Below are 23722 nucleotides of genomic sequence, written 5' to 3' on the forward strand. Positions count from 1 at the left end.
TGTGTATGAGGCCTAAAGTCCTAGTCCTAGTTTCATCAGTAATTTTGTTCCAAGCTTCATTTGAGCTTCGTCCGAACTTTTCCTGGAAACAGAAGCAGTACCAGAAGATTGGAGAAGGGCAAATTTTGTCCCTATCTTCAAAAAAGGAAAGAAGATGGAGCCAGGAAATTATAGGCCAGTGAGCCTTACTTCTATACAAGGAAAGATCTTTGAACAAATTATTAAACAGCATGTATGTAAATACTTGGATAAGACTACAGTAATTAACCAGAGCCAGCATGGGTTTGTAGCAAACAATTTCCTTTTATGATGGAATCACTGACTGAGTGGATCAGGGAAATGCCGTTGATATCGTATAGCTCGACTTCAGCAAAGCATTTGATAAAAGTATCTCATACTATCCTTATTAAAAAAATGACCAAGTATGGGATTGACAAGACTACTGTTAGGTGGATTCATAACTGGCTCAGTGATCGTACTCAAAGAGTGGTAAAAAAATGGTTGCACATCCAATTGGAAAAGTGTTTCAAGTGGGGTACCACAAGGCTCTGTCCTGGCCCCAGTGGTGTTCAAAATTTTTATAAATGATCTAGATAAGGGAACTGAAGGTAAACAAATCAAATGTGCAGACGATGCAAAGCTAGGAGGGATAGCTAACACTAGAGAAAACAGAGAAAGGATTCAGAAGGATCTAGATAAGCTTTAACAATGGGCAGCGACTAATAGAATGGTATTTAACAGGGAAAAATGCAGGTTTCTACATCTCGGCAAGAAAAACAAAAATTACATCTATAGAATGGGAGGAATAGAACTAAGCAACAGCATGTGTGAAAAAGACTTGGGTATACTAATAGATCACAGACTGCCCATGAGTCAACAGTGTGATATAGCAGCAAAAAGGCAAACACAGTTCTAACATAGAGTCTAAATCACATGAAGTAATTATCCCCCTCTACTCCTCCTTGGTCAGGCCTCATCTGGAATACGGTGTTCAGTTTTGGGCATCACATTTTAAAAAAGACATTGAAAAACTGAAGCAAGTTCAGAAAAGAGCTACCAGGATGGTGAGCTGACTGCAATGTATGTCCTACGAGGAATGGTTAAAGGATCTGGGAATGTTTAGCTTGCCAAAAAGACTAAGAGGAGACTTAATAGCTGTCTACAAATATCTGAAGGGCTGTGCACATGGGAACACAAGAAGCAATGGATGAAACTGAAAGGGAGAAGATACAGATTAGATGTTAGAAAAAACTTTTTGACAGTGAGGGCGATCAATGAGTGGACCAGGCTGCCACGAGAGGTGATGAGTGTTCCTTCAATGGAAGTCTTCAAACAGAGGCTGGACAGACATCTGTCTGAGATGGTTTAGTGAATCCTGCATTGAGCAGGGGGTTGGACACGATGACCCTGGAGGTCCCTTCCAACGCTAACATTCTATGATTCATCCTAGCTTCATCTGAACTTCATACAAGCTTCATCTGTGTTTCATCCGAGTTTGGTCAGAGTTTCATCAGTTTTTCTCAGATGAGAAAGAAAAAAAAAAGTTTTTCATTCTTCTCATCTATCAGTCTGTTAAAAATAAACTGTACACGGATGCCGGATGGGATTCGAAGGATGTCCTGTTATCTCACGGACCCATAGACTTGCATTCCCAATTTTAATCTGACACTCAGATCAATATCAGACATATCTATACAATTTTAGATCATGTGAACTACTCCATAAACCAAACTAGGTCCAAGTTCTGTCTGTGAAAAATACAAAAAATGGACATTGAATGAGCCCAATAGAGGTGGTCAAGCATGCGTTTCAGGAAAACCTTAGACGTAATGGAGCGGTGGTCAATCCTGCACACTACAACTTCATTATTAGGGGACATTGAGACCCCCATACTCAGGATCAGTAGGACCCCCAGGAATCATACATTTATCAGCTGTCCTTTTGAATAGCTGATAATATATGAATGTAATTCGGAAAACATATCTAAGGCTAGTTTCACACTAGCGTTTATTCGACCCAGCGCACGGCGCCGCTAAGCCCCGCCCCCTGCCGGCTCCCTGCCCGCCCCATCCGGTCATCGCCGCCTACTATCGCACATGGACTCTTGCGATCTGCGCACCCTATCTTTAGCATAGGGTGCGCAGATCGTGCGCTGGCCGTGCGCTAGTAGGATTTTGGCATGCGCTGCGCTCTTTTGAAGGTGCGCCCGTGCGCGCCGAACGCAGCATGTTGCATTTCGGCGCACCTTCAAAAGGGCGCAGCGCACGCCAAAATCCTACTTGCGCACGGCCAGCGCACGATCTGCGCACCCTATGCTGAAGATAGGGTGCACAGATCGCATGCAGCCGTGTGCGATAGTAGGCGGCGATGACCAGATGGGGCGGGCAGGGAGCCGGCAGGGGGCGGGGCTTAGCGGCGCCGTGCGCTGCGTCAAATAAACGCTAGTGTGAAACTAGCCTAAGAACCATAAAAATTACATTTTCTAATATACTTATTCCCTTTCAGTAGTGATCACTAATACAGTAATTGGAAAATATGGATAAAAAAAAGTATATCACCTGGTTGTACCTGTGCTCTATCTTCTGTGCAGGGAAAGATGATTTCCGATTTAGTTGACACACTTCCTCTTGTGAAAGTAATCTATCATAGGGACGATGGCCGTGCGCTACTACAATGTAGAACCTGTAAGAGCATACCAGAACTGATGCAGTGCAGCAAAATGAATATTCTTTAACAAAGGATACTCTCAAAAAGCTATAGAGAGTGAATGAGAGACATAGAGGGTTTAAATATCCTTGTAATGGTATAGATTGTATCTAAATATTAAAGACTTGCTTAGTCAACAAGTGCAAAATTATCTTTATTAATCACAAAGTACACATAGATAAGATAGTACAAAAGTGAATCAAATCCATACACTAAAAGTAATTTTGGTACTAAAAGATAGGCGGGCAGCAGTACAACCATGGCGCAAAGGGAGGCATACAATATAAACAAGTGGGAGAACCCTAGATACCTGGGTAAAAACATATATCACGGTACATGTTGCTGAATGCAAAGAACGTATGCATGTACTAAGGTAATCCCACAAAAATCCTTAAAATAGGAGAAGAGGAGACATAATATTTGGCAACCTCCATTCTTTATAATTGTAGCCTGATTAGTATATAGCTTTAGGGAGATTGCCAAACACAATGTTAAATAGTTATAAAGTGCCACATGTGCATGTAAAGAAATATAATTGCCTCTTATCCATAATTACTATGCCAGACCAATGCGCCGAAGCCCCGACGCGCGTTTCGCTGTTCTTCTTCGGGGGACAGTGTGTTATATGTTTTGAAAATCATGCTCGAAGCACAGTTTTTTTCCAGGTGCAAGGTATAGAACATGTAATAATCCCCACGCGAGGTGGAGACCACAAGCGGCGTGTCCTCACACGCGAGACGTTTTGGATTTACCAGCTAAATACCCGATCTCCAGTAGGCTTAAATAAACGCAACGATCTTATGCTACATTATTGAATCTCTATCGAGATATTTTAATTTTTGTAATTGTATATGTTTAAGTTTTTATTGTTCGCAGGACCTGTGTATATGTCATGTGATTATTACACACATTTCCATTGGTGGTTTCCGTCTACTTAAGTGAACTATGTATAGACGGTGATATGGCTTGATAAAGATCTTTCCGATCGAAACGCATTGCCTCTGTAATGCCATGGTATATGTCTACATGAGAACATGCCACTATACATTTATTTTAAGAAGATGAAATAAAGCATTCGATTTTTAGGAGCTGGAACGTCTTGCTTTTCCATATGTGTAGGAGGTCCCATTTAAATATCCCTCTGCAACTTCCGATAACCAATGGTGGCAGTGCAGGAGAATACATTCCGCCACGTTCGAGTGCATGAGGGCGGGACTTCTGCCGCCAGAAACGTCACATCCGGTGTCACGGTATCGGTGAGTATAAGGAACAACTGTTCCATTGACGTCAGTGGAACACACCGCTCTGTGGAGACACCATCCGGGACGCAGGCAGACAGGAAGTGTCGGTCCCATGCACTACCTGCGGCAGAAAAGGAGACACCCAAACAAGCGCCGTGTAAGATGACAGAATGGCCATAATAAATATGGGCAACAAAGAGGGCAAATGCGATTATAATATGAAGGTCCCATAGGTAGGAAGAAAAAAACACAGATAAAAGGATATTATCTTCCAAAAGTGATAACGCGTATAAAAGGAAACAACCTGTCCATACATCACATAATGTAAAAAAACACTATCAGATGCAAGTATAACACATGGAGCCACTCCTTGCGTCCACAAGTTGCTTGATGAGTAAAGAACCATCCAAGGGAATACTCAAAATGTTGTCCTAAACGAGGCATGATATCCAATGCTGAGATAATGTCCGCTAATAAAATAAGTAAAAGCACAAAAACACACAAAGATTAAAGTAAATTAAAAGTACTCCACTGGCATATGTCCAAATGAATATCGTTAAAAGGCATAGGGTCCACAGATACAGAACTCACACTACAGAAAGGATGAAAAGCTCAATTTTTCATTGAGACCCAAGGGGGTCATAGTACCCAATCTTACAATCCAGCGGCATTTAAGCTGCACCAACTCCTCTGATGCCTCCATGTACTCGATCAATTCCCCGTATCTTTAATAAATCAGAGTTGCAGGCATGGCGCAGCTTGAAATGGCGGGGAGTCGTCTTAAGGGACGTCATGTCATCAACAGACTGGGCTGCCTTAATGTCCCTAACATGTTCCCTAGTCCGTATTCGCATTTCCCTTGATGTAAGGCCCACGTAAATTAGACCACAGGGACATGTGGCATAGTATACCACGAAGTTGCTACTGCATGAAATGTATTCTCTGATTTGGAAAACTTGTTTGCCATCAGAAGAACAAAAAGAAGTGATCCGTTCAATGTTACGGCATGCCAAACATGACCCGCGTGGGAAACAGCCCTGACGTGGTTTCCCGGTGTAGAAGGAAAGAGAAGGAGTTGTCACAAAATGACTCTTTACCAAAAGATCCCTTCAACTGCTACTCTTCCTAGCTGTCATCAGCGTTCTCTCAGGGATTGATTCACCTATGTCAGGTTCCGTCCTCAGCGATTGGCCAGTGTTTATTGAGACCATTATGAATTGTGTCCCACCGATTGTTATATGTAGAAATAAATCTGATTTGGTGGGGCTCATTCTGAACCCTCTGGAGCCGGACAGGAGCTGGCCATGGCTGGATGTCTTAGCCCTCTGATTACCCTACTTTATGCGTTGTTTGCTATATCCCCTTGCATGAAACCTATCCCGAAAGTCCAATGTCTGTCTCTTAAAACGTTCATTGGTGGAACACAAACATCTGATCCACAGGAATTGGCCTATCGGGACAGCCTGCATGGTGGATGGAGTATGGACTAATGAGGCATGTAAAAGGGCATTTACCAACGTTTCTTTCCTAAAGAACCTTAAAAATTATATTTTTTAATATACTTACGCCCTTTCAGTAGTCATCACTAATAACTGGAAAATATGGCTAAAAAAATGTTTATCACCTCTATCTTCTGTGCAGGGAAAGATAATTCCAATTTGCTTGACACATTTGCCCGTGTGAAAGTAATCGATCATAGGGACGATGGCCGTGTGTTACTACAATGTAGAAACCGTACTGTATCAATGAACGCAGTCAGCCACAAAGCTACAGTGCCTCATTGCCCGTTTCTCACTTGTGATCGGAGCGTTTCCTTGCCGCACAGAATTCCTTTAGTCTGACGGCAGTGCAGATTTGTCGCTGATCTGTGGATATCGGGAGGAAGTGCTGACTCCGCAGATGGTTTAACTCAATTTGAACAATAGTGCTTACTTTATAAGAACGTTAATGAAATCCAGAGCCGCGCGTCGTTCCGCAGACCCTCGCCTGTGCGGCTGCTGAACCTCTTCTTCCGGGCTGTTGGTTTGAAAGTTAAACTTCATAAATCGTAGAATTGAAATGTATTATATTTTACGCTTCGTCAAAAAATTTTTTAGAAACTTTTCTCCCAAAAGTGTAAAATCAGGAGAATGCTGGATGATAAATTTTTTGTCTCCTGAGCTTGGTTGCAAGTTCAGAATTCGATGAAAATTTTGATCAGATCTGGTAATATTGTGCATTCCATACAAGTGAAGAGAGCATTTTGTACCTCGTTGGGGAAAAAAAAAACTACAAATGCAAATGTTTGTCCCTGTGGTTAAATATCAACATGAGATCGATAGGGGTTCAACACCCGGCAACTGCAACGCTCTGCCGATCTCTGGAGTCCCAGGTGCCGGAACGTCAAAATTTGGAGAGTTGCAAACACGACATCACCATACCCCTTGCAATGACCACTCTCCGAACTGCTGCCCAGATGCATTAAAAACGCATAGAAGAAGGAGCGTCCCGTGCACTACAAGTGCGTTTTCCCAATCAAATGGATCAGATTGTTGTTGCAATTGGATTTGGAGCGTTTTTTACTAGGATTTTGATGCTGAATATTCACCAAAAAGGTTTGTTGATGTATGTTTGTGTAAGGAGGTGAAGAACAAGAAGGACAAAGGGTTTACCTCCTCTGCTCTATGCCTGGAAGCATTTAGCTGCGCAGTAGGGTTGCCAGGGGGGAAGACTCTTGGACCTGGACCGACTGCATCATGGGCCTGTCAGTAGCAGTGGGGAGGAGGAAATTGTGCTGCACAGGAAGGAAGCCGGTCAGAGAGCGGGAAGTCAGGGCACGCTGAGGAGAGAGCAGCTTGGGCAGCGGTCAGGACAAGACAGCGGCTCGTGCAGAGATCAGCGTGTGCAGGGGAGAGAGCAGGATGCAGCTGCACGGCACAGAGGAGAGAGTGCTCACGGCCAGAGATCTAAGACAGATGGACTGGACATAGATATCGCCACCCGTGAGTACCTGGAAGCGGGGTCTTCAGTGAGTAGAGAAGTGCGTCCTACAGACCGTGCAGAGACAACCGCCCACACAGCCCCAGTACCCGCAGTGCTAGCACAGAGCCCCTGATTCCTGCTGAGAGACTTATAGAGACGCAGAGCCCTTGATTCCTGCGGAGAGACTACTTAGTTTTGGAGCATAGACTCAGAGCAGGGGACACCCAGAATGCCTTGTGTTCCCCCTGCCTGTTCTCATTAACCCCCGAGACCCCCGTTGTTGGTCCATCGAGACTGGAGAGCCTACAGCGACTAGAGAGACGACAAGTGCCGCTGCTGACGGCACCGACGCGGGAGAAGACGACCCTACAAAGCAAGTTCTCATCAGACTGATTAGTTCCAAGAACATCCATTCCTAACTGTTATTCTTTTTGACTGTCTGATATACTGCTTTAAAACCAGTTTAACCCCCACTGATTTCTCCTTGCGAGGAGTATATCCCTGTAAATAAAACCCTTTAACTTTTGATCTGTCTCGGTTCCGTGGTGACATACCAGTACCTGCACGTTTATTACATTTGCACCAAGGTTTTCTGATTGTGGATTTCTGCGAGGATTCTGCTCTAAAATCCACATCATAAATCGCTTCAAATATTAACTGAATAAACTTCCGAATGAAGTCAATGGGAAAACATGAGATTAGTGCACAGTTCTAGTTTTTCCGCATGGAAAAAGAAGCAACATGTTTATTCTATGAAACTGTACTGCTTGAAAAACGCTCCAAATTTGATCACTTAATCAACAAAAGGAGAAAAACCAAAGTTGCATCAAAAACACACAAAAAAACCCTCCAAAAACCTTACAGCTACGTGCACACGGCGTCTCTTTGCCACTGATTCACCTGAAGCCGCCTCCGTAAAACACAGACGGTCGTTTTCTTTAAGCGGTTTCATTGTTGTTCTTGCAGCTGTTCCGTCGCCAACATCTTTTACTCTACAAGTTCCTTGTGCTCTCTTTGTATGTGATAAAGCAGGAAGGGCACGATGGAGGGAATATACTTGGACCTATTCAAAGGCGTATTCCAGTTGTGAAAAGTTATCATCACTTTTCGCCTACCCACTAAATATTGATAATTATGAGTTCAACCAATCGTGCATATGGCTCCATTCCTATGGGAACTGAAGTCCATTCTGTCCATTGATGGGGTCTCCGCTACCAACCTCCCCAAGATCTAGAAGTGATCTTCTGTCTCTTTTTACCGGAATATCCCTTTACGTTTTATTCCAATTCTCGTTACACTCGAACTTGTGCTACAAATTCTGCATCTTTACACAAGGATCACAACAAAATGTTGTATTTTTTTCCCGTAGTCTATAAATCTATACGAGTTTGGTCTCAGGGAGCCGCAGCATTAGTCTGGACTCTAGACACAAAGGATTAGCAAATGTAAACTTGAGCTCGCTGACTGATGCAACAAGCTAACACATCGAACAATTACCGGGCAATGATCGTAACACGCTGGGAATGAGAGGGCGACATCCACATTTCTGGACGGTCTAGGAGCAGATGGATCAGACAGCTGGATCAGGTCTGTCATGCACAAGGTCATGTATGGAGTCTGACTGTTCACATTGTCATTAGGAAATTTAGACTTGGACTTCTCTGTTCAGAATCCTTGATTCTTGCCCAAACTGGAGAATGGTTACAAAGAACATCACTATCTCTCTCTTTGGAGGACTTGTCCTGTAATGCTTAGTTTCCCCTGTGGAGGTGCTGCAGTAAAACTAAACCCTTCCAGGTTTCCACAGCTGATCATGGGGGACCATTTTTGCTATCAGCTATTGTGATTCTTGGGGGATTGTCCAAAGTAGAGAAATTCTAAAAATGTCACTCGAGGTCTGTGGAAAGATTGGTGTTAATACAGTGGTTTTAATCCTTGTCTGTGACCCTGATAAGTCAAACAAGGCAAAGCAAAATATTAAAAGGCCAGACACAAGTGAACAGCAACTTCTTTTTTTAGGGGGGTGGGGGAAAAGTTTTTACAGATCAATAGAATATTTTTTTTTTTGCTTCCTTGTCCATAATCTCATTAGTTATAAAACTTTGTAGCTATTAGAGGTCATTTTTATGGCGTGATTTGTATTTTTTCTTGTTTTGCACCATTGCATTTTTTACGCCATTTTTTCAGCCACATTAGACCATATATGGATTCTTTTGTACCACCTGCAATACTACCACAACATTACAATTAATACTTGGATTTTTTTTTACTGTTGATTGATAGGGTTTATCTTTTTTTTTTTTTTTTTTTTTTTTTTTTACTTTATAAATAGTAGAAAAAAAAACTAATAATTTTTCTATTCTTTAGTTTTTTAACATTTTGGAACTGTAATGTACTTTTGTTCAGATTTAAAACTGTTTGTAAAATGCAGTTATATGTTAGGGCTATAAAATAAACGAACACTCTGGCAAACACATTTTAAAAAAGACATCAACAAACTGGAGCAAGTTCAGAAAAGAGCGACCAGAATGGTGACCGGTCTGCAAACCCTGTCTTATGAGGAAAGGTTGCAGGATTTGGGAATGTTTAGTTTGCAAAAGAGAAGACTGATAGGAGACTTAATAGCTGTCTACAAATATCTAAAGGGCTGTCACATTGTAGAAGGATCAACTTTATTCTCATTTGCACAAGGAAAGACTAGAAGCAATGGGATGAAACTGAATGGGAGGAGACACAGATTAGATATTAGAAAAAACTTTTTGACAGTTAGAGTGATCAATGAGTGGAACAGGCTGCCACGAGAAGTGGTGAGTTCTCCTTCAATGGAAGTCTTCAAACAGAGGCTGGACAGACATCTGACTGGGATGATTTAGCGAATCCTGCTTTGAGCAGGGGGTTGGACCAGATGGCCCAGGAGGTCCCTTCCAACTCTACGATTCTATGATTCTATGATTCTAAACCCCTGGAGATTGATGGAAATCATAAGTCTGTGTATTTCTTATGTTTTCTCCGGCCATAAATTGAATCAAAGAAACGTCTAAGTTGGAGTTTGGGCTGTTCTAACAAGGCACACTTATAGAGAGTGTCCATTATTTTATGAAAATTAGTCATCAGGAAAAAAAAAGTATTAAATGAAAAATCAGCCTGTACTCATGGATTTAATCCCCTGCTGGTCTACCTACAATGATGCTGTACTGTCCATGCACATCTAACCGCTGCAGCCGATCACTGGCCTCACTGATGCAATTATGTCATGGGACCAGTCCGTGATTGGCAGCACCAGGCAGCATCACTGCATGATGTAAGTAGAGACTGTCGGGGACAACTGGAATAGCAATGCTTCAGCAAATGGGATTACATGGGTTAGTAAAGGGAAATTTATTCTTCATGATCATTATCAAATAATACTGAAAAAAAGAATGCCCTAACAGGAAATTTAAACTGAACAGCCCAGAGGGGAACAAAGAAGGCTAGTGTTCCTTGGAAGGATCTTTTTTCTATAATCAGACAGTGAAAACAAGCTGCAGTAGATAACAAAGGATCCAACATCCACAATAGGTGATGTCACAGCTCACCTCCTCCTCCTGTACAATGACTGATATCACCTCTATATACAGTAGATAACACAGGATCCTCCGTTCACAATAGGTGATGTCACTGCTCACCTCCTCCTCCTGTACAATGACTTATAACACCTCTATATACAGTAGATAACACATGATCCACCATTCACAATAGATGATGTCACAGCTCACCTCCTCCTCCTGTACAATGACTGATAACATCTCTATATACAGTAGATAACACAGGATCCACCATTCACAATAGGTGATGTCACAGCTCACCTCCTCCTCCTGTACAATGACTGATAACATCTCTATACACAGTAGATAACACAGGATCCACCAATCACAATAGGTGATGTCACAGCTCACCTCCTTCTCCTCCTGTAGAATGACCTTTACAAATGCTTATTAGATCATTTGATGCAAAAGATAGGGTGTAAGTCAGTCTACTGGTGCTGAGGTATATGTGGAGGCTAAGAGTCTAGCCCCAGCAGCCAGTGTGAAAATTGCAAGATTTCTGTATTTTTTGGTCTTAATACAGATTGTAATATGGAAAAAAAAATACCCATAATTTTATTAAATAAATGTAACAAAAAAATCGAGTTTACCCAGTGCACAGAATAAATATAGTTTTAATTTTTCAATTTAAACCAAACCAAACTCTGTGACTGTCCCCAGAGCAGTGGGTGCAGGGGAGGACGGCATCATACACAGTATAAATAGCTTGAAAGAATCAAATAAATTCACATCCTAAATCACAACATCCCACAACTGAGGATTTGCGGAGCCGTGCGTCTGATAATTGGCAATTTGTAGATCCTACACAACATTTGGCAGCTGCATGGGTCTCTGTTGGCGGACGGGGCCGTCTTGACCAAATCTAATATCCTTTTTTTGAGATGCGCTCAGCAATAAAGACGCATCCATCTATCCAATTCAGTGTTATTTTCTCCCAATAAAGACTGATAAGCCGAGGATGGGGATAAAGGGGCCTGGAGGCGAGAGAATGAGAAGAATTGTGAAGATTTTAGTTTATTGTTGCAAGGAAAATATTCCATGATGGAGCCGCAATTGTTCCATTTTCTTATATTCTGTCAGTTCTTTTATTTCGAGGTGACAGACCTCCGTGAGCCGGTGACCTCTCTGATTTATCTCCAATCTGATAGACGCGGAGATGAGCTGCGGCTTCCGAGAGCCTAAATTGTCTTCACTGATGCAGAATTTTGGATGGAAGCACAAGATGTAGGGAGTCGTCAAGATTTTTTTCCGATACTGTCATGCCTGCCATTGTGTCAGCATTTCGACGCTCTGATGTGGAGGTTGTTGATTGACACATCGGGGCGGCAGCTTTTGTTTACCGGTCTTACGGTGCAACAGTATTCTTCTTGTAGAGCATGAACCCTGTCGAGTCGTCGTCTTCTTATAACCATGCATCTTTTTTTTTCCCAAAGAGGAATCTTCCCAAACTCAACATCTCCCAACATTAAAGGGATTGTCCAATTATTGATGACTTTGTGATGGGTCATTAATATCCGATCAGCTGTTTTTTGGACCTTTGGTGGCCGGATGAACATCACATCGGAATCTAGGACGCCAGAGTTCTACACACTTGGTAGTGGCTGATGCGTTGCAAGTCTGTAGCAACGTCTGCATTACAGAGATTGTTTGCTACTTTATGATTGATGACCCATCCTTAGGATAGGTCATCAATGTCTGATCGACCGGGGTGCGACATCTGGCACCCCTGCCAATCAGCTATCGGTGGCTGTGGCCAGTTGCCGGAAGTGCTCACTTGCGGAGCTGGCTGTCTTCTGATAGTGGCCACCACTAGTGGCCGCCTTCTATTGATTTCGGATGTGTAGTACCAAGCCTAGCCACTACTGGAAGATGGCCAGTTCCGCAACGGAGTACTCCCGGCCGCCGACCCGGATAGCAGCTGATTGACAGGGGTGCCGGGTGTCAGACATTGATGTCCTATCCTAAGTCAGCGTGCATATATATGGAGCACCCACTCCATACGGGGCACGTGCCGGTTACGATATATAGACGACATCTGTCTCTAACAGAATGCCTCCAGAATTTTCCACTTGGGGAAAAAAAATCAGCACCATGTGTGCTATAGGAATTTTTTTCTCCTTGAAATGAGTAGGAAGCTCAACCAAGGGTTATGTGCACACGACATCTTTTTCAGGTGGATTCTGCTCCGAAAACCGCTTGAAAAAGCGATAACTCAAAGCTCAAAAGTATGAACATAAATTTTATGTAAAAACGACTCGCTGTTCAGATGTTCGGTGTTTTGAGGATCTTTTAACGACATCAGGTTTCCACAGATGCCAAGTGGTTAAAGGAAGCGACCAAACTGTCCCTCTCGTGTGTTCCGCTCTAAGAATGCTTTATACTTTATAAATGGTTAATGGTAACACTTAAAACTTGTGCCGTAGACTGTTTTTTACCTTTATGATTTTTTTTCTTGCGTTTTATGTTTGAAAAACCGCTATTGGTTTCTTCATTGTTGAAAGAAGGTAAAAAAACGACCTAAGAGCACCAGCAAAATATAAAAAAAATAAAAATCACTTAAAAAATGCTCAAAAATTCAGTTAGTGGTCAAAAAAGTTAATGAAGCGCTCAAGAAACAACCCCAAAAAAAGATCCTTAAGGAAAAAAAGCCGGCATTTCTCCAAGTGTCTTCCTCTTGAAAACGCAGAAGGTTCTCCTTCCTGGCAGTGACAACATGGGCAAATAGCGGTTTTTATGTGGATCTTGGAGAGGTTGTGCTCCACAATCCGTGCAGCAACAACAAAAAAAACTGTGTGTGAACATACACTTACCATTGGAAAGGATGAAATCTGTGCTGAATCTGCACCAAGATATGACGTCCTGGAGATTTAGAAATCTGCACCGCGTGGCAGAAAAGATTTGTGGAAATCTCATCTGCTTAGCCAAGACTTTATTTTCTGCATGCAAATCTGCACCAAATAAAAAAAGGGGGTCATCTTTAGCCTAAAGGGGCTTTGATATTGATTGCCTTTTCTTGGGCCGGGTCAGACGGTCGTATAAATCGGAGTGAGATCAGAACGCAGTGCATGGACTGGCCGGCGGCTCCCCTGACCCGAGCATGGCAGCCGCATGTACGGCTATGCAGCTGTCAGGCTTGGGTCGGAATAGCCGACGGCCAGTCCATGCACTGCATTGTTATCTCCGATTTATACGGAATTGATCGGTATCAGATCAGTGGAGTCTGACTCCCCGGGATCCTCCCTGAGCTGCGGTGGTCAGAAGTGACCTGTGTATGGAGTTGGAACAACACAACGCACAACTCCGCACACAGTGTCGTTGCCGTTCTCCGGTCCCATTGGAGTCAGTAACAGGATTAGTCCTTAATATCTTGGACAACGCCTTTAAGAAAAGATATTGCTTAAGGGTGGAAAACTCCTAAAGTTGGGGTTACACCAATCAGGGTGTCAAGAGAACAAAAATCTAAGGCTGTGACCCCCCCCCCCGTCAGTTGTGCATTTTGTCATCACGTTCTCTGTGCCATCTTCCGAGGGTGGATCACGGCAATGTAGTGTAAGGAGCGGAGTTCTGCTTTAACCTTCTGTCTACTCTCCATATTGCCGGCTCCTTCTCATGTATTGTGTGTGACCAGCAGGATAAAGTCACCCGGCAGCTGTGTGATGTGGAAGGCTTTTCTCCGGGGTTAGGCGGCCATGCTGACATTCACACAGCGCGCGCTCCGCGGGTCGGCGGCGGATTCTAGAAGTCTTTTGATTAATATTTCACTTTGGATGAGGTGACACGCGGCCGCTGTAACCTTTCCTCTACACGGCACTGTCATATCTATTAATATCTGGGCTGGGGCACGGCGGAGAGATTGGCATTTTATCAGGTTTTTTTTGTGCTGAAAGGGTAAAACGGATGAAAGGGAAGAATCAGCCCTGCACCCGCCGCTCCAGGGGGTCCGCCACCGAATACAAATCATCGGAGGGCGGAAGAAATGGTGGGATTCTGCAGGGGATGTAGAACAAACAGCAATGGTGAGGGGTCTGGGGTGCAGTTATAAGGGCATAGAGGTGCGGGGTCTGATGAATGGGGGGGGGCAAGGACCCCTCTGCCACGTAAGGGGATGGCACACAAGTGGGGTCTGTGTGGCAGAGTTTGCACTGAGCTCTGCTAAGGGTCCATGACTGAGCCCCACATATATATGGGGCACTGATTAGTAGTGAGACACTACGCAGCCCTATAATGCTGGAATTTATGCCCTGACACATTCATGTAGATACTGAAACATATTCACAGCTGCTTGAATTTGCAGCGAGACCACCGACAATTAGTATTAGAGCTGTGGATGTAGCAGAGCTGAAGTCCCAGCTGTGGAGAAGCTTGTTTTACACAAATTAGAGAAGTTCTGATTTATGGATGTTCCTATTTACAAATGTAGTAGAGCCGAGTTGTCAGTTGCAGATGTAGCAGAGTTGGGATCCCAATTGCAGATGTATCAGAGCTCGGTTCCTAGTTGCAGATGTAGCAAAGCTGGGTTCCCAGACCCAGATGTAGCAGAGCTGAGTTCCCAGACGCAGATGTAGCAGAGTTGGATTCCCAGATGCAGATGTAGCAGAACTGGGTTCCCAGTTGCAGATGTAGCAGAGCTGGGTTCCCAGTTGCAGATGTAGCAGAGCTGGATTCCCAGTTGCAGCTGTTGCAGAGCCAGGTTCCCAGTTACAGATGTTGCAGAGCCGGGTTCCCAGTTGCAGATGTAGCAGAGCTGGATTCCCAGTTGCAGATGTAGCAGAGCTGGATTCCCAGATGCAGATGTAGCAGAGCTAGATTCCCAGTTGCAGCTGTATCAGAGCTGGATTCTCAGTTGCAGATGTATCAGAGCTGGATTCCCAGTTGCAGATGTAGTAGAGCTGGGTTCCCAGTTGCAGATGTAGTAGAGCTAGATTCCCAGTTGCAGCTGTATCAGAGCCGGGTTCCCAGTTGCAGATGTAGCAGAGCTGGATTCCTATTTGCAGATGTATCAGAGCCGGATTCTCAGTTGCAGATGTATCGGAGCCTTATTCCCAGTTTCAGATGTATCAGAGCCGGATTCCCAGTTGCAGATGTAGCAGAGCTGGGTTCCCAGTTGCAGATGTAGTAGAGCTGGGTTCCCAGTTGCAGATGTAGCAGAGCTGGATTCCCAGTTGCAGATGTAGCAGAGCTGGATTCCCAGATGCAGATGTAGCAGAGCTGGATTCCCAGATGCAGATGTAGCAGAGCTGGGTTCCCAGTTGCAGATGTAGCAGAGCTGGATTCCCAGATGCAGATGTAGCAGAGCTGGATTCCCAGTTGCAGATGTAGTAGAGCTGGGTTTCCCAGTTGCAGCTGTATCAGAGCCGGGTTCCCAATTGCAGATGTTGCAGAGCCGGATTCCCAGTTGCAGATGTATCAGAGCTGGATTCTCAGTTGCAGACGTATCAGAGCCGAATTCCCAGTTGCAGATGTAGCAGAGCTGGATTCCCAGTTGCAGATGTAGTAGAGCTGGGTTAACAGTTGCAGATGTTGCAGAGCCGGGTTCCCAGTTGCAGATGTAGCAGAGCTGGATTCCCAGTTGCAGATGTAGCAGAGCCGAATTCCCAGTTGCAGATGTATCAGAGCCGGATTCCCAGTTGCAGATGTAGCACAGCTGGATTCCTAGTTGCAGATGTAGCAGAGCCCGATTCTCAGTTACAGATGTAGCAGAGCTGGATTCCCAGTTGCAGATGTAGCAGAGCTGGATTCCCAGTTGCAGATGTAGCAGTGCAGACTTCTCAGACGTCATAGCAGAGCTGTGTTTTCCTTTGCAGATGTAGCAGAGTTCTTTTCTCTGTTGCCAAGGTAACAGAGCTGGTGTCTCAGTTGCAGATGTAGCAGAGCTGAGGTCACGGTTGCAGATGTAGTAGAGATGTGTATCATTTCATACATAATTTATGGAATATTTTTTTACTTTGAGCCTTCATGACCCCACGAACCATCATCCCTAAACTTTAATAGTAACCTCAGCTCTGCTGCGTGTGTAACCTGCAGATCCCTCCCCCCATTTTCCGGCGATTGCCCTCCACACTGCGATGACACACTGTAACGACTCAGCTGCTCTTTATTTGGATAGAACATTCTTTTTGAGCTGAAATCTTCCCCGAACAGAGGAAAGGAATGTTGGACTGGGTTCCCCTCGCCGTTCTCTGTGGGGTCTGGAGCGCGGCCACCGGCAGCCACTCATCTCTTCTAAGGGGCCACCATAAATGATAGGTTCTGATAGCTGATTAACCCTTCCCCTGCCGGCTCTGCGTCCAGATGTACATCTGATTCTTTTTAATATCCAATCTAAGGTTCAGAGCCGTTGGCGGGGATGGCGCGCGGTTATCGGAGGCGGCTTTGTGCTATTCCTGCAAACTCTTATTATATTGTGCTGGAACCATAAGTTTCATGTTCCATTTATTGGGTTGACATTGCAGGACCCCCGGACACAAGCTAAAAAAGGGTGGGGTGGGGTGGGGGGGTGTCAGCTGCTGAAAGTCGCCATGATACATGCATTACCGCACTCGGATCAATACATGCCAATGGATTCCAGTGGATGGCGGTGACCGCACAGGCCCTAATAGAGCACAGACCAAGGCGATGGCTGCAGTGTAAAGCCCGTTTAACAAATCAAAGCAGATTTTACATTTAAACGATTTCATTTCTTGTCCTACCTGGAAAAAAAACAAAAACATAATTTTCACTAATTTAAGGCTCTGATTCATTTATAGGAATTTATGGTTTTAGCGCAGAATTCTGCTGAAAAATAGTCATTAGTACGAGATACGTGATACTTCAGATCTTGTATAACTCAATGCCTGATGAAGAGACCTGATGAGAGACCTGAGTTGTCTGGAAAGCTGCAATGTGTTACCATCTTTTCAGTTAGCCATTAAAAGGTATCAACCACTGAGGACTCTCAATCCTGAATAGTCTTCTATCTACTGGCTAACACGGTACAAAGATATACATCTTTCCTGTAGTACGAGATATTAACTGTCCTGTGCCGTCCTCTTGTGGTGACTGACCGGTACTGCACACTGCAGTGTTCTATGTGACTGTGAGTGAGAGATCAGAGACTGGAGAAGTATCAGAGGGACAGTCCTAACGATGACTGACATTCAGAAGAAAGTGACACGCAGGAAATGATTGCGCCAGTCACCGGAAGTGTCCTGGGGACCCTCCTAATATAGAAACTATACCCAAATAGGGTGGCACACACATGCAAAAATAACTGTCAAATGTAAAGGGTCTCAGAACAGGAAATCATATGAAAAAACCTTAACAACGATACTTTATTATTAAAAGACCAAAGGTCACACCACAAAGTGAACAGAACAAAAAAACAACAAAAAACGTGTCCAATCAGTACCCAAATAAAAACATGTAATGGGGGTTACCTAGGAGTCCCTATTATCGTCTAAGGCTCAATCCTTCCTTGCCGCGGAGGTTGGCACCCTAGGGGGAGCGTTGTGGCGCCCCCGCTCAACGATGGCTGTCCCTGTGGACCCTGATGTACCCTGCAGCCCCTGGGGATCCCTTCCCCGATGCTAAGGGGGCCCCTATCAATAGACAGAGATCAACTGTGTTAAAGAGGACCCTAATCCCCAAATACAATTAAAAATCAAAAGGAACACATTTATGTACTGGCATTAAGATGATGGCATATCAGTGACACGAGTCAAGTAGATACAACAGATACAATAGATAAAGTCCACAGCATATAGAATATCATTAACCTGAGGTTAGATCAAAATGGCACAAAAATGCAACCTCCACAGATGATCAATCACTCAGTAGCCAAAGATTAGATGTATAGTGACCAATGCATGCCACCTGACTGGAGAAACAGTGCCAATGAATAGATAGTTCAAACCCTCAGTGATCAAATGCTGCAGATAGGACTATACCACATCAGGACACTATTTTCACTGAGACCGGCCCTCCTGATGAGCCCAGATGGGGCGAAACGCGTCGAGGCGCTTCACGTATATGGCAGAAGGCATTTGACACGATGAGTATCTGCAGCATTTGATCACTGAGGGTTTGAACTATCTATTCATTGGCACTGTTTCTCCAGTCAGGTGGCATGCATTGGTCACTATACATCTAATCTTTGGCTACTGAGTGATTGATCATCTGTGGAGGTTGCATTTTTGTGCCATTTTGATCTAACCTCAGGTTAATGATATTCTATATGCTGTGGACTTTATCTATTGTATCTGTTGTATCTACTTGACTCGTGTCACTGATATGCCATCATCTTAATGCCAGTACATAAATGTGTTCCTTTTGATTTTTAATTGTATTTGGGGATTAGGGTCCTCTTTAACACAGTTGATCTCTGTCTATTGATAGGGGCCCCCTTAGCATCGGGGAAGGGATCCCCAGGGGCTGCAGGGTACATCAGGGTCCACAGGGACAGCCATCGTTGAGCGGGGGCGCCACAACGCTCCCCCTAGGGTGCCAACCTCCGCGGCAAGGAAGGATTGAGCCTTAGACGATAATAGGGACTCCTAGGTAACCCCCATTACATGTTTTTATTTGGGTACTGATTGGACACGTTTTTTGTTGTTTTTTTGTTCTGTTCACTTTGTGGTGTGACCTTTGGTCTTTTAATAATAAAGTATCGTTGTTAAGGTTTTTTCATATGATTTCCTGGCACACACATGCCCCAAGTGTCAGTCATAGACCCTTACTCATAAAGTAACAGTCACATGTCCCCCATACACAGTGCCGGTCACATGTCCTCTATACACAGTGCCAGACACATGTCCCACCATACACAGTGCAAGTCACATGTCCCACCATACACAGTGCCGGTAACATGTCCCACCATACACAGTGCCAGTCAGTGCCAGGTGAACAACTGGCTACGTCGATGGTGCCGTCAGCAACGATTTGGATTTCTGGATCACGGAGTGAACTACTTATATGATGGACTACTTGCTAGAGATGGGGTGCACCTTACGAAGACTGGAAAGCATGTATTTGGAAGTCGCCTTGCTACACTTGTAAGGAGAGCTTTAAAGTAGAACAACATGGGAAGGGAAGCAAAAGACCAGAAAAAGCCATACACCTGACAAATGCTATTGAGAACTCTGCTAATAGAAGTGGAAAGAAAGAACAAAGACGAAAGAATCTAATTAATAAAAATATTGGAGAAAGAGAAACCAATCACAAACTAAAATGTTTCTATACTAATGCACAAAGCATGGGCAACAAACAAGGAGAATTGGAACTACTAACACAGGAAAAGAAATATGATGTCATTGGAATCACTGAAACTTGGTGGGACGATACACATGATTGGAATACAAGACTAGAAGGATACAACTTATTTGCAAGAAACAGACTTGATAAACGAGGAGGAGGTGTCGCATTGTATGTTAGAAACGCGTATATCTGCACAGAGATTGAAGCTTCAGAGACTGGGAGTTCTGTGGAAACTGTTTGGGTAAGAATACAAGGACAGAACAATGGAAAGGACACCATTGTAGGCATTTACTACAGGCCGCCTGTGCAAGCTGAAGATATGGATGAACTCTTTATGCATCAAATGGCCAAGTTCTCCAAAAAATATGACATAGTTGTCATGGGAGATTTCAACTATCCAGACATTTGTTGGGAATCTCTCTCAGGCAAAACTAACAGGTCAAGGAAATTCTTATCCTCTCTTGCTGACAACTTTATCTTCCAAAAGGTAAAGGAGAAAACAAGGGGAACTGCTACCTTGGATCTAATCCTTATAAACAGGGAGGAAATGGTTGAGGAGGTAAAAGTGGCTGGAACCCTAGGAGGTAGCGACCATGCTATTTTAGAATTTTGGATAACTAGAGGCGGAAGACCTGTGAAGACTCAGACGTCAAGGTTAGATTTCAGAAAGGCAGATTTTAAGGGATTCAGAAAGATAATTGGAGGGATCCAATGGCTGGATATCCTTAAAGACAAAAATGTCCAGGAAGGATGGGAAATCTTGAAAAATGAAATTCTCAAAGCACAGTTGTTAACAATTCCAAAAAGAGGGAAGAATAGGAAGCATTTAAGGAAACCAGGATGGGTGAACACAGAACTTAAGCACATGCTAAAAAGGAAGAAAAAAATGTTTATAAAATGGAAAGAGGGAGGCATATCTAAAGAAGAATATAATGCTGTCTGCAGAATCTGCAGGGCACAAATCAGATTATTAAAGCTGAAAATGAATTGAGGCTTGCAAGAGATGTCAAAAGCAATAATAAAGGATTTTGGGGATATGTCAAAAGTAAAAGAAAAGTCAAAGATGCTATAGGATTTTTACAGGATGAAAATGATGAAATGGTAAGACAGGATGTTGAGAAGGCTGAACTTTTAAATTCCTATTTTGCATCTGTTTTCTCTCAGAAAGGAAATGTAACACCAACTGTTATTCACTGTCCTATTAAGGGAATAGAAGAATCCAGGATATCTATAAACAGAAAGATAGTGAGGAAACACTTAGCTAACCTAAATGAATTCAAGTCTCCAGGTCCAGATGAATTACACCCCAGAGTACTGAAGGAGATAGCAGAAGAAATTTCTGAACCACTCTCCATAATCTTTGAAAATTCTTGGAGAACAGGAGAAGTGCCAGAAGACTGGAGAAGAGCAAATGTTGTTCCTATCTTCAAAAAGGGGAAGAAGGTGGACCCAGGCAACTATAGGCCGGTGAGTCTGACTTCTATACCAGGAAAGATCTTTGAACAAATTATTAAACAACATGTAAGTCAATACCTGGATAAGAATGAAGTGATCAAACAGAGTCAGCATGGGTTTGTAACTAATAAGTCATGTCAGACTAACTTAATTTCCTTCTATGACGGTATCACTGATTGGGTGGATCAAGGAAATGCTGTAGATATAGTATATCTTGACTTCAGCAAAGCATTTGACAAAGTCTCTCATACAATCCTTATTGAAAAAATGACTAAGTATGGAATGGACAAGGCAACTGTTAGGTGGATTCATAGCTGGCTTAGTGATCGGACCCAAAGAGTGGTCGTAAATGGCTGCACATCCAGTTGGAAGAATGTCTCAAGTGGGGTACCACAGGGCTCTGTCCTGGGCCCTGTATTGTTCAACATCTTTATCAACGATTTAGATGAAGGAATTGAGGGTAAACTGATTAAATTTGCTGATGACACAAAGCTAGGAGGGATAGCTAATACTAGAGAAGAGAGAGAGAGGATTCAAAAAGATTTAAATAAACTGGAGAAGTGGGCAGTAACTAACAGAATGGTTTTTAACAGGGAGAAATGCAAAGTACTACATCTGGGCAATAAAAATGAAAAAAGCATATATAGAATGGGAGGAATAGGGCTAAGTGACAGCACATGTGAAAAAGACTTGGGTATACTAATAGATCACAGACTGAATATGAGTCAACAGTGTGATGCAGCAGCAAAAAAGGCAAATGCAGTTCTAGGATGTATTAACAGAAGCATACAGTCTAGATCACGTGAAGTCATTATTTCCCTCTACTCCTCTTTGGTCAGACCTCATCTGGAATATTGTGTCCAGTTTTGGGCACCACATTTTAAAAAAGACATCAACAAACTGGAGCAAGTTCAGAAAAGAGCGACCAGAATGGTGACCGGTCTGCAAACCCTGTCTTATGAGGAAAGGTTGCAGGATTTGGGAATGTTTAGTTTGCAAAAGAGAAGACTGAGAGGAGACTTAATTGCTGTCTACAAATATCTAAAGGGCTGTCACATTGTAGAAGGATCAACTTTATTCTCATTTGCACAAGGAAAGACTAGAAGCAATGGGATGAAACTGAATGGGAGGAGACACAGATTAGATATTAGAAAAAACTTTTTGACAGTTAGAGTGATCAATGAGTGGAACAGGCTGCCACGAGAAGTGGTGAGTTCTCCTTCAATGGAAGTCTTCAAACAGAGGCTGGACAGACATCTGACTGGGATGATTTAGCGAATCCTGCTTTGAGCAGGGGGTTGGACCAGATGGCCCAGGAGGTCCCTTCCAACTCTACGATTCTATGATTCTATGATTCTATGTCCCCCATACACAGTGCCGGTCACATGTCCCCCATACACAGTGCCAGTCACATGTCCCCCATACACAGTGCCAGTCACATGTCCTCTATACACAGTGCCAGTCACATGTCCCACCATACACAGTGCCGGTCACATGTCCCACCATACACAGTGCCGGTCACATGTCTCATCATACACAGTGCCGGTCACATGTCCCACCATACACAGTGCCGGTCACATGTCCCACCATACACAGTGCCGGTCACATGTCCCACCATACACAGTGCCAGTCACATGTCCCCCATACACAGTGCCAGTCACATGTCCCACCATACACAGTGCCGGTCACATGTCCCACCATACACAGTGCCAGTCACATGTCCCCCATACACAGTGCCAGTCACATGTCCCACCATACACAGTGCCGGTCACATGTCCCCCATACACAGTGCCAGTCACATGTCCCACCATACACAGTGCCGGTCACATGTCTCATCATACACAGTGCCAGTCACATGTCCCATCATACTCAGTGCCGGTCACATGTCTCACCATACACAGTGCAAGTCACATGTCCCACCATACACAGTGCCGGTAACATGTCCCACCATACACAGTGCCAGTCACATGTCCCACCATACACAGTGCCGGTCACATGTCCTCTATACACAGTGCCGGTCACATGTCCCACCATACACAGTGACGGTCACATGTCCCACCATACACAGTGCCAGTCACATGTCCCCCATACACAGTGCCAGTCACATGTCCCCCATACACAGTGCCAGTCACATGTCCCCCATACACAGTGCCGGTCACATGTCCCCCATACACAGTGCCGGTCACATGTCCCCCATACACAGTGCCGGTCACATGTCCCACCATACACAGTGCCGGTCACATGAACCATTATAGACAGTGCCGGTCACATGTCCCACCATACACAGTGCCAGTCACATGTCCCCCATACACAGTGCCGGTCACATGTCCCACCATACACAGTGCCGGTCACATGAACCATTATAGACAGTGCCAGTCACAATCTTTCCCTAAGTGCCTGAATCATGCCAATAATAAAATGATGAAAAAAAATTAAGTTCTGTAAGCCAAAATGTGAATATCCTGCGTAATTAATTTTACTAAACTTTGTCTAACTTTTCTGGCGCTGAAGGTCACCTGCCACGTCCAGAAACTCTATTCCCTG

General features: G+C 43.9%; 1 protein-coding gene across 5 annotated transcripts in view; it reads left to right on the forward strand.

The window, feature by feature from the left end:
• Positions 1 to 23722, forward strand: part of CDK14 (cyclin dependent kinase 14) — a 701555-nt gene that overhangs the window by 359072 nt on the left and 318761 nt on the right. The window lies entirely within an intron of this gene.

Source organism: Dendrobates tinctorius, unplaced genomic scaffold (genome assembly GCF_039654945.1).
Source record: "Dendrobates tinctorius isolate UK_male_01 unplaced genomic scaffold, ASM3965494v1 ptg000070l, whole genome shotgun sequence".
Classification (NCBI taxonomy): Eukaryota; Metazoa; Chordata; class Amphibia; order Anura; family Dendrobatidae; genus Dendrobates; species Dendrobates tinctorius.